This window comes from Piliocolobus tephrosceles, chromosome 15, assembly GCF_002776525.5.
Source record: "Piliocolobus tephrosceles isolate RC106 chromosome 15, ASM277652v3, whole genome shotgun sequence".
Lineage (NCBI taxonomy): Eukaryota > Metazoa > Chordata > Mammalia > Primates > Cercopithecidae > Piliocolobus > Piliocolobus tephrosceles.
Window position 1 is genome coordinate 44,992,932 of NC_045448.1, and position 9,748 is coordinate 45,002,679.

Genomic DNA, 9,748 nt, shown 5'->3' on the forward strand with positions numbered 1-9,748 from the left:
AGGTACATTAGCCTTCATTTTCCTCCACAGGCTTTATTTTTAGGAGCAGAGGCTGCATCCCTGATCCAGCCTACATTTTGAGTGGATCTCTCACTTTCCCTGTCTCTCTCTCAAACTGCATCTCATGATGCCAAGTATGAAGCAGCTCGGAGGAGAATGAAACCTCTCACAGCTCCTGAGTGTCCAGAGATCTTTCCTCTCTCCAGGGATACTCCTGATTGGCCCACCTCCTGCCCCATAAGATGAGAACCTCGGCTCTGGGCTGGGTGACAGAGGTTTCGAGTCTCCAGCTTGCCTTTCTGCCAGCTGTTAGTGGCTTTCCCTCATCTCACAGCCAGGTGCTGTTTCTGGGTCCTCTCACACACACCCTCACCCCCAAGAGACTAGATAAACCATCAGTGGTTACAGTAATCTCAATATGAATATGATACTGCAGGTGTTTATCCAGCTTTACCCTTACGGTAGATTTGCGGGGTGGGGGAATAGCAACAGTGCTTTCCAGCTCCTCCCATCAAGAAATGGAATCTTTCTTCACTCCTTGATTCTGAGCTTGGCTTGGCTTGCTTTGGCCAAGGAGACATTAGTAAACATGAGTACAAGTGGAGGTTTGGAAATCACTTGTGCATTGAGGTTTGCCCTGTCTTGATGCTTTTGGAACCTAGCTACCATGTGAAAAAGCCCAGGCTGTGCTGCTAGACAGTGGAGACATGTGGCCCAGTCACCCCCATTATTAAGCCATGAGCCACTGAATGGCAGTGGCTCTCCCAGGAATGGCGAGGGTTGGCCCACTTGGTAGTCTCAGTCACAGACTTGTCCTAACAGATAAAGTATTGCAGGCTAAACTCTTTTCCTGGGAGTGAACAGAAAACCAGGACCAAACAGGCCTTAGGAGATGCCAAAAACAGGTATCTAGGACCAAACAGCCCCTGGGAGATGCAGCTCTGGCTGCAGCTGTGTGAGTGGGCCAGGTGAGCCAGCAGAAGAACTGCCCAGCTGAGCTCAGCCCAAATTGCCTACTCACAGAACATGAGCTAAAAATGGTGGTGTTTTTAAGCAATGACATTTGGGGCAGTCTGTTAACTAAGTGATGAGAAATCAATAACTCATGCAGTCCTAGATCTGTTCTCTGGAGGTACTTTTCTGTGGCCTTAAGTGTAACTTCTGATATAATGTTTTGCCTAAAATGTGGTGAGTTACATAGTGACTAACATTTCAAAAACACGAAAATAGGATGCAGGTACCACAGGCCTCATTTACTCTTCAGAAATTCAGCCTATTACAGAGGCACATCACTCTCAGGCTATTGGGAGAGGACACCAGAGAAAGTGGGCTACAGGGGAAAGAACAATGAACCTTGAATCCGAATACCTAGTCCAGCCTGGACTCTACCAGTACCAAGCTGGTGATTGTAGGCAAGCTGCTTAATCTCTCTGGGCATCAGTTTCCTCTTCTGTAACATAGGAGAACTGAACGATATAATTTGATTTCCCAGTTCATGCTAACTTCTAAAGTATTTGAGATTAAAAAACAATCTATTATGAGGACCAGAGATATTGGCCACCTCAGGGAGTTAGAATTCTCTGGTACTGTCAGAGAGTTGTCAGACATTAGCTTGGCCCTAGAGAATATGTAACACATCACAGGGGTCTTTCTCCCATGAGGTTCTGGGGTGGATCCCAATGTTTCACCTTCCTCTGTCCCAGACTAAACATTGGAGGGCTACCTCAGGTACCACTGCGGGGGAAGGGAGGAGCAGTGGGGGCCCAAACTCCTCCATTTTTATTCACTGACCTAATCAATACAGACATACCTCATTTTATCACACTTAGGAGATAATTGCATTTTTTCTGATGATACTATTGTAATTGTTTTGGGGCACCACAAACTATAGCCAGATAAGATGGCGAACTTAATAAATGTTCTGGGTACTGTAACTGCTCCAGTTGGGGCAGCTCTAGTGGAAGGCTGTTCCCTGTCTCCCTCCCTCTCCTGGGGCCTCCCTGTTCTCTGAGACACAACAATATTGAAATTAGGCCAGTTAATAACCCTGCAATGGCATTTAGCTGTTCAAGTGAAAGGAAGAGTTGCATGTCTTTCACTTTAAATCAAAGCTGGAAATGGTTAAGCTTCATGAGGAAGATGTGCCAAATGCTGAGATAGGCTGAAAGCTAGGCCTCTTGTACCAGGTAGCCAAGGTGTGAATGCAAAGGAAAAGTTCTTGAAGGAAATTAAAAGTGATACTCCAGTGAACACAGGAATGATAAGAAAGCAAAATAGCCTTATTGCTGATAGGGAGAAAGTTTGAGTGGTCTGGATAGAAGATCAAACCAACCACAATATTCCCTTAAGCTAAGGCCTAATCCAGAGCAATGCCACAACTCTCTTCAGTTCTATGAAGGCTGAGAGGTGTGGAATCTTCAGAAGAAAAGTTTGAAGCTAGTGGAGGTTGGTTCATGAGGTTTAAGGAAAGAAGTCATTTCCAGAACATAAAAGTGCAAGTAAAGCAGCAAGTTCTGATGTAGAAGCTGCAGCAAGTTTTCCAGAAGATCTAACTAAGATCACTGATGAAGGTGGCTACACTAAACGACAGATTTTCCATGTAGATGAAACAGCCTTCTATTGAAAGAAGATACCATCTAGAATTTTCATAGCTAGAGGGAAGAAGCCAATGCCTGGCTTCACAGGAAAAGCTGACTCTTTTTTTTTAGGGGTGAATGCAGCTTTTGGTGACTTTAAGCTGAAGCCGGTGCTCATTTACCATTCTGTAAACCCTATGGCCCTTAGGAATTATGTCTACTCCACCTGTGTTCTATCAATGGAACAATAGAGCCTGGATGACAGCACATCTGTTTACAGCATGGTTTACTAAATATTTTAAGCCCACTGTTGAGACCTACTGCTCAAAATGAAGATCCCTTTCAAAATACTACTGTTCATTGACAATGTACCTGGTCACCTGAGGGCTCTGATGGAGATTAATGTTTTCATGCCTGCTAACACAACATGCATTTGGTAGCCCATAGATCAAGGCGTAATTTGACTTTCAAGTCTTATTTCAGAAATACCTTAAGTAAGGCTATAGCTGCCATAGATAGTGATTCCTCATGGATATGGGCAAAGTCAATTGATAACTTTTTGGAAAGGATTCATCATTCTAGAAGCCATTAAGAACATTTTTGAGTCATGAGAGGAGATAAAAATATAAACGTTAATAGGAATTTGGAAGAGATTGATTTTAGCATTTATGGATGACTTTGAGGAGTGCAAGACTTCAGTGGAGGAAGTCACTGCAGATGTAGTGAAATAGCAAGAAAACTAGAATGAAGATGTGACTGAATTGCTACAATCACATGATGAAACTTAAGTGGATGAGGAGTCGCTTCTTAGAGATGAACAAAAGTCATTTCTTGAGATGGAATCTACTTCTGGTGAAGATGCTGTTGAATAATGACAAAGAATGAAGAATATTACATAAACTGAGTTGATAAAACAGGGGCAGGGTTTCAAAGGATTGTCTCCAATTTTGAAAGAAGTTTTACCGTGGGTAAAATGCTATCAGACAGCATTGCATGCTACAGAGAAATCTTTCCTGAAAGTAAGAGTCAACTGATACAGCAAACTTTACTGTCTTATTTTAAGAAGTTGCCACAGCGTCCCCAACCTTCAGCAACCACCTGATCAGTCAGCAGTCATCAACATCGAGGCAAGAAGACCCTCCACTAGCAAAAAGACTGTGACTCACTGAAGGCTCAGACGAATGTTAGCATTTTTTAGCAATAAACTATTTTTAATTACAGTATGTACATTTTGAAGATAATACTATTGTAAACTTAATAGACTACAGTATAGTGTAAACATAAGTTTTATGTGTGCTGGGAAACCAAAACATTCATGTGACTCACTTTATTGTGACATTGACTTTACTGTGGTGACCTGGAATCAAGCTCACAATCTCTTTGAGGTATGCCTCTATCTGTTGTGTGCTAGGCACCCTGGGGGGAACCTCATACTGAACACGAAAAACCCTATTACATGTTAGAGCCAAGTGAGAAAGACAGAATGACTGCCCATACATAGCTTACATTTGAAGCAATAAATAAATGTGCCAGTGCATTTATAAAATAATTATAAAGTATCAGCCAGGTGTGGTGGCTCACGCCTGTAATCCCAGCACTTTGGGAGGCCAAGACAGGTGGATCACTTGAGCCCAGGCATTTGAGACCAGCCTGGGCAACATGGCAAAACCCTGTATTTATGAAAAGTAAAAAAATGTTCTGGCTGTGGTGGCGCACGCCTATAGTCCTAGCTACTCCAAAGGCTGAACTGGGAGAATCGCTTGAACCCAGGAGGCAGAGATTGCAGTGAGCTGAGATTGAGCCACTGTACTCCAGCCTGAGTGACAGAGTGAGACTCTATCTCAAAACATAATAATTATTGCATTAGTAAATTACATGATAAATTCTACGAAAAACAGGTAAGGTCCTATTGGTAGAGAATAATAGTGGAGCCTACTTCAGACAGGATGGTCAGAGAAAGCCTCCCTGAGGAAGGTCTCAACTGGTGAGAAGGAGCCAGTCCTGTGAAGAGATGGTGGCAGGGGGAAGAGCCCAGACAGACGGAGTGGGTGGTGGAGGCCCTGGGGGAGCTGAGTCTGCTGCCTCTGAGGCATGGGAAGCCGGCCAGGGTGGTGGGGGCCCCATGCGGAGGGACTTGAGATGGGCAAGGACCAGAATGTGCAGGATTTAGTGAGTTTGGATTTCATTTGGAGGCCGAGCAGCCATTGAAGGGTTCATAGTCATGAGAATGACATAATGAGGTGCACATTTTTTTAGAGGTCACTCTGCTGGATGGAGAGTGGGCTAGAAGTGGAGAGTCCAGTTAGGAGGCTCCTATAATATAGTCTTGGTGAGAGAAAATTGCAGCTTGGACTGGCGACGTGAGTGACAATGGGAGAAGGGGTGCAAACCATTTCCAAGTGTGTGTTTGACCCCAAAGTAACAGGAGTTGCTGGCGGTTCCTCACAAAGTTTCAGGTGAAGATAAGGTTGGTCAGCCTTGTCTGCACCTAATGCTGTAGGAATTTAAGTCCCTTTGCCTGTGATCTGCCTCACCCCACCCCACCCCGCCCCACCTTAAGGCCTGGGATAGGCAGAGACATGAGAGGATGGGCCCTGGAGAGGGGATGGACCCTCCACATGCTTCCACTTCCTGCTGTGCGAGCTGCAAGTTCATAGCACTTGGGAACATGGCGTGTGGGGGGTCTTCGTATCCTATTGCCTTCTTGACCCCCCAGACAGGCCCTGTCTAACATCCTCTTATACTCTCAGAGAGGAAGGTGGCAGTGGCTAAACAGGTTGGGGCCATAGGATAAGAAGTCCATTTCTGCTCTTAGATAGAAACCCTAGGCTTTGATTCACATTGTTTTTCTGGGCATCCAGCACTGCAGTGGAAATATCTGCTCTTGGGGTTTCTCAAGGAAAGACCCACGGAGGTCAGAGCTGGCCTCTGTCCAGGTCGTGGTACCCCACAGAGCTGGAGAGATGCAGAGCAAGTATTTGCTGATGTGTCAAGATTTCAAGAGCACAGGAAAGCTCTTGTAGGATGAATGTGTCATTGATGTGAAAATTCCACCAAGAGAACATCTGCCCTTTAGCTCTAGTGAGGGGTTGCTGTGAACTAGGCTCTCCTCAGGGGAGGTAATACTGTCATGGTCCTTGGTACACACGAGCTGAGAATAGGCCTCACTGTGGGGGAGGGGAGCAGAGGACACTGGGAACCCAGATGAAGTAAAGGGACCCCAAGAACTGGCAGAGGAACAGAAATGGGAGAATTCTAGTGTCAAAAAACCACTGCTGGCCGAGCGTGTGGCTCACACCTGTAATCTCAGCACTTTGGGAGGCCGAGGCAGGTGGATCACCTGAGGTTGGGAGTTCAGACCAGCCTGACCAACATGGAGAAACCCTGTCTCTACTAAAAATACAAACTTAGCTGGGTGTGGTGGTGCGTGCCTGTAATCCCAGCTACTCGGGAGGCTGAGGCAGGGGAACTGCTTGAACCCAGGAGGGTTCAACCCTGCACATACCTTCTGCAAGTCCTTCCTGCACACAGGAATGTGAGAACAAAGCAGGTGGAAGGCCCTGCCCATGTGGTGCTTATAATCTATTAGGGGAGACAGAGCATGTCCTCAAATATGCCAGATCAATGGAAAAGGAGGGGACTGGCCGAGGGTTGTTAGAAATCAGAAGAAGGAGCAACTACCTTATGGGAGAGGAGGCAGAATTGGTATTAGCCTTCGAAAGTTGTGAAAGTGGAAAGAAAGGGGCACGGAGCTCATGAGCTGAGGCTCACGGGAAGATTTTAGGAAATGTTCAACTTGACAGGAAGGTGAGGTTCAATGGGGTAAAGATTAATCCATTCAGTCATCTCACAGATACTCCCTGAATGCCTGAGGTATCAGACAGTCAGGGGAGAGCAGCGAACAAGATGGACAAAGTTCCTGATCTCAAGAAGCCAACATTCCAGTAGGGGGAGAAAGGCAACAGAAATGTAAACAAATAAGACTGGTTCAAATTGAGATAGAGGCAGCAAGGACGGTAAAACGAGGTGATATTTTAGAAAGTGATTGGGCTTCCTTTGGATCCGAGGTCAAGGAAGCTCTCTCTAAGGCAGCAGCATTTGAGTTGAAACCTAAATGACAATGAAGTCAACCTTTCAAGATTGAGGGGAAGGGCATTCCAGGCAGAGGCAGTGGCAAGTGCAAAGGCCCTGAGGCAGGAGCAAACCTGCAGAAACGCAGGGAGCAGAGCAAGGCATCTGCCAGGGAGTGTGCAGGCCCAGTGGTGTAGGACCTTGTAGGCCATGGAGGGGAAGCTGGACTTCATTTCAATGGGAAGCCACTGGAAGATCCTAAGAAGGGGAGTGGCATGGTCTGATTCTTATGTTTACTTTTTATTTTTTGAGATGGAGTCTTGCTCTGTCACCCAGGTTAGAGTGCAGTGGCATGATCTCCGCATACGGCAACCTCCGCCTCCTGGGTTCAAGCGATTCTCCTGCCTCAGCCTTCCGAGTAGCTGGGATTGCAGGCACCCGCCACTGCGCCCAGCTAATTTTTGTATTTTTAGTAGAGACAGGGTTTCACCATTTGGCCAGGCTGGTCTTGAACTCCTGACCTCGTGATCCACCCACCTCGACCTCCCAAAGTGCTGGGATTACAGGCGTGAGCCACCGCACCTGGCCTGTTTTTTATTTTTTTGAGACAGAGTCTCACTCTATTGCCCAGGCTGGAGTGCAGTGGTGCGATCTTGGCTCATTGCAACCTCCACCTCTTGGTTCAAGTGATTCTCCTGCCTCAGCCTCCTGAGTAGCTGAGATTATAGGCACATGCCACCACGCCCAGCTGATTTTGCATTTTTACATGGCCCAGCCTGATTCTTACGTTTAGAAGCTCACTCTGGCTGCTGTGAGGAGAATGGGTGAGGAAGAAGGCCCAGTGAGAGGCTATTCCAGCCATTCTAGCAGGTAGCGGTGGGGACAGGAGGACCCACAGAGCCAGCTGAGGGCTGGGGAGTGAGAAAGGAGAGTGACAGGGCTGGACTTCATTTGGGAATGGTGGGGGCCCTGGGGGCTGCTAACCTGATGTGACCCATCCAGGGACCTGGAGTGACGACGCTCCTGCACTGGTGGGTGCAGATGTGGAAGCAGAGTTCTAGGTCTGTCTTTGGTGTGCGTGCCGAATGCAGGAGTGAGGGACTTTCCTAGGGCTTTCTGTTGGATCTAGAGAGCCCAGGGCCGATGTACTGCCCCTGAGGGCAGGGGCAGTGCCTCACTCGCTGAGGTGTGGCAGTACCTGGCACCTGGTGAGCAGTCCGTACAGCATGGCTGACTGACGGGAAGGCCAGAGGGAGGAGGCTGGACAAGTGCCCACTCAAGACATATCTCCGGCTCCATCTCTACACTCTTTTCTGAGCTGCATTCTGGAGTTGGTGAAACGCCACAAGCCTGCTAAGAGCAACTCTAAAAGTTGTCTTCGGAGGTCACATTTTTTATAATCATGGGACTATTTAAAGGACAGAAAACGCTGGCTGAGGATTGGAGGGACCCCAAGGGAAATAGGAGCTCAGATTCATTGGCACCTAACTGTATTAAATCAGGAAAATGAAGCTCAGAGAAGCGAGGCGACCTCCCCAAGGAGAGGCCAGTTGGCTGCCTGACCACCTCTGCCCAGATGAACCCTGGCCACTCTGCCTGTGACCTTCTTGCCCAGAGGAAATGCCCACCTAAAAAGAAGGCTTCCAGGTGAATTCAAATACAAAGGAAAAGAAGGGCAGCATCACCCATGCTTGGTTCTCAGCCTGGTAGCGCCGTTAAAGCAAACGAAGGGTTGAAAACTGTGTCTGGGCAATGAGCCCTTAGAGCTGGGGCTGTGATGTGTATGAGTTGGGCAGATGTGAGACAGTCTATCCCACCAGATGCAGGTACATCTGGGTCTCAGCCACCATCTAAAGTGGCGTGCCAAGCCTTCATTCCCTGCCTTACACATGGTGCTCATGCACACACACACCCCCACACCCACACCCTGCCTGAAAAGGAGCTTTCCCTGGACTTTAGGCTCTGGCCTCCCAAGACCGCAGGCAGTAGCCAATGGTTAGGTGATCCTGGTGGCCATCTCTAAAATCACCTTAAATGTCCCCTTTGCCTTGGGACTTGATTGCCAGCCCCTGAAATAGGTGTTGGGAGCAAGTTAGAATTTTTCCTGTGACATCAGCATTGCCCCAGCAGCTGCACCCACCCATGTGGGATCACTTGCGGCCTGCACAGTAGGACCAAGGTGAGGCTCTAGAATCTCCAGGACAGCAATGCCAAAAGATATTCCTTTCCCATATTTCCTTCCATTCCTCATTGGCAAGGCAGAAACCAAATTTTTGACAGAGAAATTAGATGTGTCAGTGATTCACCCCCTTACAGTGTGATTAAGCTGCTTTTGATCATCTGCACTAGATGTAAAGACTACGAAAATTCAGGAAAACAGAAGTGTTAAGGAAATAGGCCAGCACATCAACATGTTAGGACTGATTTCCATCTTTGGGAGGACAGAACAAAAGATAGGTCTTCACCAGGAAGCAAGGGACAAAAAGAAGCCCAACAATTAACTGATGTGCTGTGAGTAGGGACAAGAAAACTGCACAGAAAATCTGCAGATAAATTATTCCTGGGTAATTCTGACTCTTGATGCAGAGGAGCCCACACAGAACTCTGTCTCACAGGTGCTGGTTGCCTGGCTGCCTGGTTGCCAAGTAGAGAAGGAAGATACAAAAAATTCTGTTCCCTTACAGTGCACTTGACGTCACTACAGTAATTTTTTTTTTTTTAAAATCAAGCACATTTAGACATTTCTTCCTTTTAGACATTCTCTTTGAAGAAGCAAAGAGGGAGGAATTTGGGTGCGGTGTGAGGCAGCATACAATTCTCAGAGGACCTCTGGGCTGCCCGTGCATCGTGAGCAGTGGGCTGGGGAGAGAGCTCCCTCCCATCCTAAAGGCTTTGTAGCTTGCAAGGCTCAGAACAAACAGATTTTAGTTCATTGCTTATCTGATCAGTATTCACTTCCTAGATTTTTTTTTTTTTTTTCAGTTAGGAATAACATTCTTTATTGTCAATTGAATAGTAACGATTTGGAATTTTCCACCTTTAATACTGGCAGCAACGGGGGCTAACCTGACATCAGTGACCCAGGACTCTTCCTTGAGTTT